Source organism: Trichomycterus rosablanca, chromosome 1, assembly GCF_030014385.1.
Source record: "Trichomycterus rosablanca isolate fTriRos1 chromosome 1, fTriRos1.hap1, whole genome shotgun sequence".
Taxonomy (NCBI): Eukaryota; Metazoa; Chordata; class Actinopteri; order Siluriformes; family Trichomycteridae; genus Trichomycterus; species Trichomycterus rosablanca.
In genome coordinates, this window is record NC_085988.1 from 85,540,112 (window position 1) to 85,549,824 (window position 9,713).

Genomic DNA, 9,713 nt, shown 5'->3' on the forward strand with positions numbered 1-9,713 from the left:
ATATTGTTATTATTATTATTGATATTATTATTTTTATTATTAATATTAATATTGTTATTATTGTCATTATTATTATTATTATTACTATCATTATTATTATTATTATTATTATTATTAATATTGTTATTAGCAGAGGGAGCAACTGCAGCAGTTATTATAGAGATTTGCAGCAACAGTTTAGGGAAGGTCCTTTCCAATTCCAGGGTCCTGCACAGATCTCTGACCTCAGCCCCACTCAACAGCTCTGGGATGAACCGGAACACCGACTGATCGATCAGTGCCCAGCCGTACAAATGTGACTGAATGGGCACAAATCCCCACAGTCTTGTGAGAAGCTTCTCAGAAGAGCGGCTGCTGTTCAAGCTGAAAAGATCACACAGAAGGTCGCTCTCTATTAATAGAGTTTGTTTATGAAACGGGTCGCCGGACAAGCTCACGGTCAGGCGTCCAGATACTTTTGGCTTTATGTGAACGTAACATCACAACATCAGTGGGCGGAATGGTGGGTAGCACTGTCGCCTCACAGCAAGAAGGTCCTGGGTTCGATTCCCTTCGAGTCCTCTCTGTGTGAAGTTTGCATGTTCTCCCTGTGTCTGTGTTGGTTTCCTCCCACAGTCCAAAGACATGCAGTCAGGTTAACTGAAGATACTAGAAATTACCCTAAGTGGGTGTGTCACAGGCGACATGGTGGCTGGGTGGGTAGCACCGTCGCCTCACAGCAAGAAGGTCCTGGGTTCGATTCCCTTTGAGTCCTTTCTGTTGTGTGTGTGTGATTAGTTATGTCACGTTACGCTGGGTGTAATAATGTTCTGTTCATGCTGCTTGTTTAGGGTTATGCATAATTATTTCATTCATTCATTCATTCACTGTCTGTTTTACCAGCGCTTTATCCTGGTCAGGGTCTCAGTGGGTCTGATTTATTGGGGGAAAAACAGGAAACATCCCGGACAGATCGCCAGTCCATCGCACGATGGACAAACACACATTCACTCACTCACTCACTCACTTTCTTAACTGCTTATCCAATCAGGGTCGCGTGTTGTGCTGGAGCCTATCCCAGCTTTTCAATGGGCGCAAGGCACACAGTAACACCCTGGACGGGGCGCCAGTCCATCCACCAGCCAGTCCAGACACACACACACACACACACACACACACACACATTCACCTATAGGGCAATTCAGTGTCTCCAGTTAACCTGACTGCATGTTTTTGTACTGTGGGAGGAAACCGGAGCTCCCGGAGGAAACCCACGCAGACACGGGGAGAACATGCAAACTCCACACAGAAAGGACCAGGACCGCCCCGCCTGGGGATCGAACCCAGGACCTTCTTGCTGTGAGGCGACAGTGCTACCGGCTGTAATTTGTAGCATCTCCAATTAACCTGACTGGACGTCTTTGGACTGTGGGAGGAAACCGGAATACCCGGAGAAAACCCATGCCGATACATGAGAACATTCCAACTCCACACTGAAAGGACTTAAAGGGAATCGAACCCAGGACCTTCTTGCTGTGAGGCGACGGTGCTACCCACCCAGCCACCGTGCCGCCCGTGACACACACACGCTGTAATTCCAAACTGTTACCATATGACATATCTTGTGATGTCATAACTCTATGATGTCATAAGTCTGTGATGTCCCCTGTATTACTGATATGCGTCCAACTTTGCAGCAACAGTTTAGGGAAGGCTGGATGTGAGAGGAACTGAGGTGGATTTGTGAGGGATCTTTTGATGCTTAGGCTGACTGTCCATGGATGTACCATTCTATATGGCCAAAAGAACGCGGGTTCTTACATGCTAGAACTTGGGTGTCACTGTCCACAGTCGATCAAGCTTCAGTCAGTCTTAGCCCGTGGAGTTACTGTATGAAGCTCCCAGGACTGTGGACGTCATCACTCATGTTCCAGCTTCATATTTGAGGCCGGTCTGTTATTGGTGGTCCTTGCAGTGTGTCAGACTGTTTGGGTTTTCCTCCTGACCTTGTCGAGAGACCACTGTTCCATGTTCTTTTTAATAAGTGTACTCAGTCATAATCAGTAGGGATGAGATGTATAGTCTGGGTCAACTGAATTAGACCCAGACGGGCAGCTGTAGCCTAGTGGTTAAGGTACTGGTCCAGCAATCTTCAAACCACAGGTTGCCACTGTTGGGCCCTTGAGCAAGGCCCTCAATTGCCTAGATTGTATACTGTCACAACTGTAAGTCGCTTTGGATAAAGGAGTCTGCTAAATGCCGAAAATGTAAATAATACTTTCAGTTTTTTATCTCCATGAATGGTGGAACAGTGGTAGCCTAGTGTTGGACTAGTAATCAAAAGGTCACTGGTTCAAGTCCCACTTCTGCCAGGTTGAGACTGTTGGGCCCTTAAGGAAGGCCCTTAACCCTCAATCGCTTAGACTGTATACTGTCACAGTACTGTAAGTCGCTTTGGATAAAAGCATCCGCTAAATGCCAAAAATGTAAATGTTGTTGATGCAGATCCTGCTGAATTAGCCCCAGGTGATGAAGCTCCTACCATCCGCTCACCAGAAATGAACCAATTACATCAACCAACATCAGAAAATAAGCGTAAGAGTAAGAATAAGATCATAACCCGTGTCGAAATGGGTCCCACTTGGGGGTCTAAGAGGAAAAAAGGTTGAGAAGCTCAGCTTCTGAACTACGACTGATTTAATTCTATTTTAAATCCGATCCCGAGACCCTTAACTCTCTCTGAACCGTCTCCTCCTCCTGTCCCGTTATTTTTACTGCGGGACCGGGTGTGTAAACACTCAGCGGTGTGTAATTAGTCACTTAACATGAAGCTCAGGATTGATTTATTGATCCCGGAGGGGCTTGGAACCGGACATGCAGCAGATCCCACCAAAACAAACACAGAACAGCAACACAGATGTTGTTCAGAACGACTGTGTCCACAAAAATACTGACAGTTCTTACATTTCCCCTGGACATGAATACTGTGAAACTGTGTTTGGGGATTATTTAGGTCCATGGTAATGGTAATTGATGGTGTTTGATGGTATATGATAATAAATGTTATTTGATGGTGTTTGATAGTAAGTGTGTTTAATAATAAATGACGGTGTTTGATGTAGAATGTGGGTGTTTGATGTAGAATGTTGGTGTTTGATGGCGAATGTGTTTAATAATAAATGATGGTGTTTGATGTAGAATGTGGGTGTTTGATGTAGAATGTTGGTGTTTGATGGCAAATGTGTTTAATAATAAATGATGGTGTTTGATGTAGAATGTGGGTGTTTGATGTAGAATGATGGTGTTTGATGGCGAATGTGTTTAATAATAAATGATGGTGTTTGATGTAGAATGTGGGTGTTTGATGTAGAATGTGTTTAATAATAAATGACGATGTTTGATGTAGAATGTTGGTGTTTGATGTAGAATGTTGGTGTTTGATGGCGAATGTGTTTAATAATAAATGATGGTGTTTGATGTAGAATGTTGGTGTTTGATATAAAATGTGTGTTTACTAATAAATGACGATGTTTGATGTAGAATGTGGGTGTTTGATGTAGAATGTTGGTGTTTGATGGCGAATGTGTTTAATAATAAATGATGGTGTTTGATGTAGAATGTGGGTGTTTGATGGCGAGTGTGTTTAATAATAAATGATGGTGTTTGATATAAAATGTGTGTTTACTAATAAATGACGATGTTTGATGTAGAATGTTGGTGTTTGATGGTGAGTGTGTTTACTAATAAATGTTGGTGTTTGATGTAGAATGTTGGTGTTTGATGGTGAGTGTGTTTACTAATAAATGATGGTGTTTGATGTAGAATGTTGGTGTTTGATGTAGAATGTTGGTGTTTGATGGTGAGTGTGTTTAATAATTAATGACAGTGTTGGATGTAGAATGTTGGTGTTTGATGGTAAATGTGTTTTACTAATAAATGATGGTGTTTGATGTAGAATGTTGGTGTTTGATGGTGAGTGTGTTTCCTAATAAATGACGGTGTTTGATGTAGAATGTTGGTGTTTGATGGTGAGTGTGTTTACTAATAAATGATGGTGTTTGATGTAGAATGTTGGTGTTTGATGGTGAGTGTGTTTCCTAATAAATGACGGTGTTTGATGTAGAATGATGTGTTTGATGGTGAGTGTGTTTACTAATAAATGACGGTGTTTGATGTAGAATGTTGGTGTTTGATGGTAAATTTGTTTACTAGTAAATGATGGTGTTGCAAATTATTAGTGTTTATTGGTAAATGATGGTGTTTGATGGTGTTGTTGGGGTGTAAGATAACAAATGTTAATATTTGATGGTGTTTGATGGTGTTTACTAATAAATGATGGTTGTTGTTGAATGCTGGTGTTTGATGGTTTACTTATCAATGATGGAACCAAAGAACCAAACTTGTGAAATTTTCTCTTTCGTTCAAAAGTATGTGGACACCCCTCCTAATTATTCAAAACAAAAAACTCATATATAATAATAATAATAATAATAATACATTTTATTTATATAGCGCTTTTCAAGATACTCATATATAAGCTTATAGAACAATAAAAAACAACAAATAAAGTGAACATCTCCATGAACCATGGGACAGGTGTAGCCTAGTGGTTACAATTCTTCGGCTCTCGTCGCCGGAATCGCTGAACGCTCGTCACCCTGCGTTCACACCATGTGATTTCATCCCTGTGTAGTCCATCACTGACTGTGGAGAATGCTTATCTAGGAACCATAAACGGAGTGTAGCGTTTCACTATAGCGGAGATAAAGCGTATCCTGCTCTGCTCAACGATCGGTTCTTATTAGTAATCGCCACGTGGCTTTGCTTCTAGTTTATAAATGTATAAACTTTGTGTGTCGCTAACTTTTGCTCTGCCTCCTGTCGCCGGGAATCGCAGCCCTACTTAAAAACGAATGATGTACGGTCGCTTAGTTGAGTAAGATGACAGAATTCAGAGTTGTGCGTCGCAGGGTGCGTCTCAAAAGCGATGTTTGGCCTGGAGAGCCGCCGGACGGATTTCATCGTCACGTCCTCTCCTCCCTCCCGACATTTAAAATGATGAAAGTTCCATCAGGCTCCATAAACCCGCTCGACCTGTGAGCGCTTTTACCAGCGCGTGTCATTTCCTGTAATAAACGGAGGCGGAACCGACGCGGATTTCACCACGACGACCGTGAAGGTCATAATAATAAATATAACTCAAGCTAACGCGGCGTGTGGCGCTTCTCCTTCACGTGTTCGGCTTCTTATCAGACGTGATGATTCGTATCTCTCCCAATATTACTGGAGACGTTACGGTCCGCAGGGGCGTCCATTAACTTTTGGAGTTATAGGAATGTTCTACGTTCTGGGAAAGTTAACGACGCCTTCGAGAGCCGATTCTAAATCTGAGATATTCAGCACACGCTTTCTAACTCACCCACTGAAGCTAATATGGCATGAAGCTTATTCCCAAAAGTATTGGGACAGCACCTTTTTAGTGTAATGTTTGATATTAGGGAGTTTTTACTCATACAATAATGTGTAAATGTATTTGCTCTCTTCAATAATAATAAAAATAATAATAAATAAACAAGGTGGTCAGAATAACGGAAACCATGCATGAGCAAAACCATAACCATAACCATAACCCCACTAACTGGCCACCCACTGTACATAACGTTTGGGAAACGGGACAGCACACCACCTCTGGTCCAATCAGCTCTCCAGAAAGAGAAAAGTGTCCCGCCATTACAAGCCAGCGGAAAACCAGACTGATCTGAGCGGCTTTAGAGGAACAGCAGGTTTACCAATGAAGGAGCTGACAAGTCTGAGAGAGAGAAACCGTGATGTGTAGAAACACTCCCATCTGGAGCAAATGAACACATCAATCATCTGCGCCTCTGTGCCCCCTCTGATGGCCAAAATGGCAAGGCAAGTTGACAACGCGACCCTTAACGTGGCTCACTTTCGAATTCCTTTCGTTATCGTGAACCATTTAACTATAAACCGTCACTGAACAATAGGGCTGCCGTGATTGGTCGACCTAGTTGATGCATCGTTTTTAAAACTATGTTTATAAATGATCCTTTTTAATTTGTACAGCGTCTCCATTCATATAAGCGTTCATATGATTCCCTCAGCACTACGCGCTTCTTAATCGCTTCTTAATTGCGGAGATCCTGGAATACCGTATTTCTTAGCGAGTTCAGTTAGACCGCCGCGCACTTTGCTGCGTTGGGCTCAAAGCGTAAAAAGCTTCTCATGTGAATGCGTCCGAACACTCAGCACTGTGTTTACATGGTTTAGAATGTGAAGTCAGTGTTGAGTGAATGTGGAGGTTAGGATCTGGGCTCATTCTGTCGTTACTGTACGCTGGACCTAATGAGACGTGGCTACATCTAACTATTTTATTTCTGCTATAAGATGAAGCTCTTTGCTCTGTGTACGGAACACCATAAACACGTGCTGCACTTGAGGATGTGATCATATGAACATAAACCCCGTTTACATTTAGTTCTGTGTTATAATATTATGACGTACAGTTTGTTGTTCAAATAAAAGAAGCTTAAATGAGATTCTGAATTAAATTAAGCGTTTAGATTAATTGACTAATCGATCAAATAGTAGTATAGATTAATCGGTAGAAAAATAGTCGTTAGTGGCCGCCCTACTGAACAAACACGACCGAGACTTTACTGAACTTGCAGTTCATTGCAGCTAAATATACTAATCAAGGAGCCGGATTCTCAAAGCTACTCTTAAAAACATAACTTGTGCGATATAAAAAGGGACACAGAGCCCAAGCGCCATATCAGAGCGCCAGATAAAATATCTAAATCATATTTGTGAAGAAAATAAAGTTTTACCCTGGTAACAGTTGGGATGTGATTGATAGCAGGAATGCACATTTTGACATGGCACCACTGTCGGGTAAACACGTGCTTAGCGTGAGCGCTATTGGGTGTCGAGTCACCAGGAGCTGTTTGATCTCGCCCATCATTGTACATTTGAAATGTGTTAGAAGTACAATGTTCTAGAGCACCTTGAGTTTATAATTTTCTAGAACGTGGTGTATTTATAATGTTCCAGAATGTTGTAAATTTAATTGTTGTAAAATGTGAATTTGGAACGTTCTAGAATGTTGTACCTTTAAAATGTTCCAAAGGACTGTGGGTTCAGAAAAGTCTAGAACATTGTAAAATATTCTGAACTCGCAACATTCTAGAACTTTTTAACTTACAATGTTCTAGACTTTTCTGAACTCACAGTGCTTTAAAACATTTTAACATTCTTACAACCTTCTAGAATATTCTGAACTGACTAGAACATTCCAATCTCACAACATTTTACAGCATAATTAAATTCACAACAATCCAGAACATTTAAATCTTACAACACTAAAATATTCTGAACTCGCAACATTCTAGAACTTTTGAACTTACAGTGTTGTAAGTTTTAAATGTTCCAGATTGTTGTGAATTTAATTATGCTGTAAAATGTTGTGAGATTGGAATGTTCTAGAATGTTCTAGTAAGTTCAGAATATTCTAGAATGTTGTAAGAATGTTAAAATGTTCTAAAGCACCGTGAGGTCAGGAATTGAATTTTGAATTTAGAATGTTCTCTCTAATTTAGAGAATTTTAGAGTGTTGTAAGTTTAAATGTTCTAGATCATGGTGGAGTGAGAAAATGCTTGAATGTTGTAAGTTCAGAATGTTCAGTGTGTTCTAGAGCCCCGTGAGTTTAGAAAATTGTTGTGTGTTCAGAATATTTTAAGATTTAAATGTTCTGGATCGTTGTGAATTTAATTATGTTGTAAAATGTAGTGATATTAGAATGTTCTAGAACCTTGTCAGTTCAGAGTATTCTAGAGCATTGTAAGTTTAGAAAGTTCTAAAGCACCATGAGTTCAGAAAATTTTAGAGCATCATAAGTTTGAAATGTTCTAGAATGTTGTCAGTTTAGAAATGTCTATAGTGTTAAAAGTTTAAAGTTTTCTAGAGCACCGTGAGTTTATAATTTTCTTGAAGATGGTGCATTTATAATGTTCTGGAATGTTGTAAATTTAATTATTGTAAAATGTGGATTCAGAATGTTGTAGAATGTTGTCAGTTCAGAGTATTTTAGAATGGTTGAAGTTGAGAATGTTCTAGAGCACCATGAGTCTAGAGCATTGTGAGTTTTAAATGTTCTAGATCGTTGTGGATTTAATTATGCTGTAAAATATGGTGAGATTGGAATGTTTTAAAATGTTGTCAGTTCAGAATATTCTTGAACGTTGTACATTTAGAATGTTCTAGAGCACCATTAGTTCAGAAAATTCTAGAATGTTGTGAGATTAGAATATTCCAGACTGTTTCTTGGATGAAAATGTTCGTAATTATTTAGTGTTTTGGATGTTTTAAAGATTCGGATGGAAGGTTGGTCCCAGACATTCTCACGTGTTCCGTGGTGTATTTTTGGGACTCTCAGCTGCACTGATTTTACTCTGGAGGCCTTTCGGGATCAAACTGTGTCCGGCCGGTCAGTTTATTTACACAGACGAGCCTCCAGAACAAGAAGAACATCAGGAACTGATTTCTCATCTGTGTTCACAAAGTCTGTTTATATAAAATATACACCGATCAGCCATAACATTAAAACAACCTCCTTGTTTCTACACTCACTGTCCATTTTATCAGCTCCACTTACCATATAGAAGCACTTTGTAGTTCTACAATTACTGACTGTAGTCCATCTGTTTCTCTACATGCTTTGTTAGCCCCCTTTCATTCTGTTCTACAATAGTCAGGACCCCCACAGGACCCCCACAGAGCAGGTATTATTTAGGTGGTGGATAATTCTCAGCACTGCAGTGACACTGACATGGTGGTGGTGTGTTAGTGTGTGTTGTGCTGGTATGAGTGGATCAGACACAGCAGCGCTGCTGGAGTTTTTAAACACCTCACTGTCACTGCTGGACTGAGAACAGTCCACCAACCAAAAATTTCCAGCCAACAGCGCCTCGTGGGCAGCGTCCTGTGCCCACTGATGAAGGTCCAGAAGATGACCGACTCAAACAGCAGCAATAGATGAGCGATCGTCTCTGACTTTACATCTACAAGGTGGACCGACTAGGTAGGAGTGTGTAATAGAGTGGACAGTGAGTGGACACGATATTTAAAAACTCCAGCAGCGCTGCTGTGTCTGATCCACTCATACCAGCACAACACACACTAACACACCACCACCATGTCAAAGCATGTATAGAAACAGATGGACTACAGTCAGTAATTGTAGGACTACAAAGTGCTTCTATATGGTAACGTGTATTATAGAATCTATAAATATTATCACTTACCGCTTCTTTTCACCTGCACTGGGCGGGTTCATACAGAGATCCGTATCGTGCACTGATCTCCATTACCCCCGTCTCTGTGCAGTGCCATTGATTAGCTGATTGGCTAGTGTCCGAGAAGGGGGTGTGGCTAAAACAGCCCAGCTATTGTGCAGGTCCCAAGCCTGGATAGAAATAGGAGGGTTGCGTCAGGAAGGGCATCCAGGTTAATGACTGTACCAAGTCTGGTATGAGGACCAGATCTGCTGTGGCGACGCCCAAATAAATTATATATATTATTATTTATGACAGTGTTATGATGATGTTATGTCACCCGACTTATGGTGATTTTTTTTCTCCTGGTTTAGACGTGGCGAGGGCGATCGAGCTGCTGGAGAAGCTTCAGGAATCTGGAGACGTTCCTGGTCATAAATTAC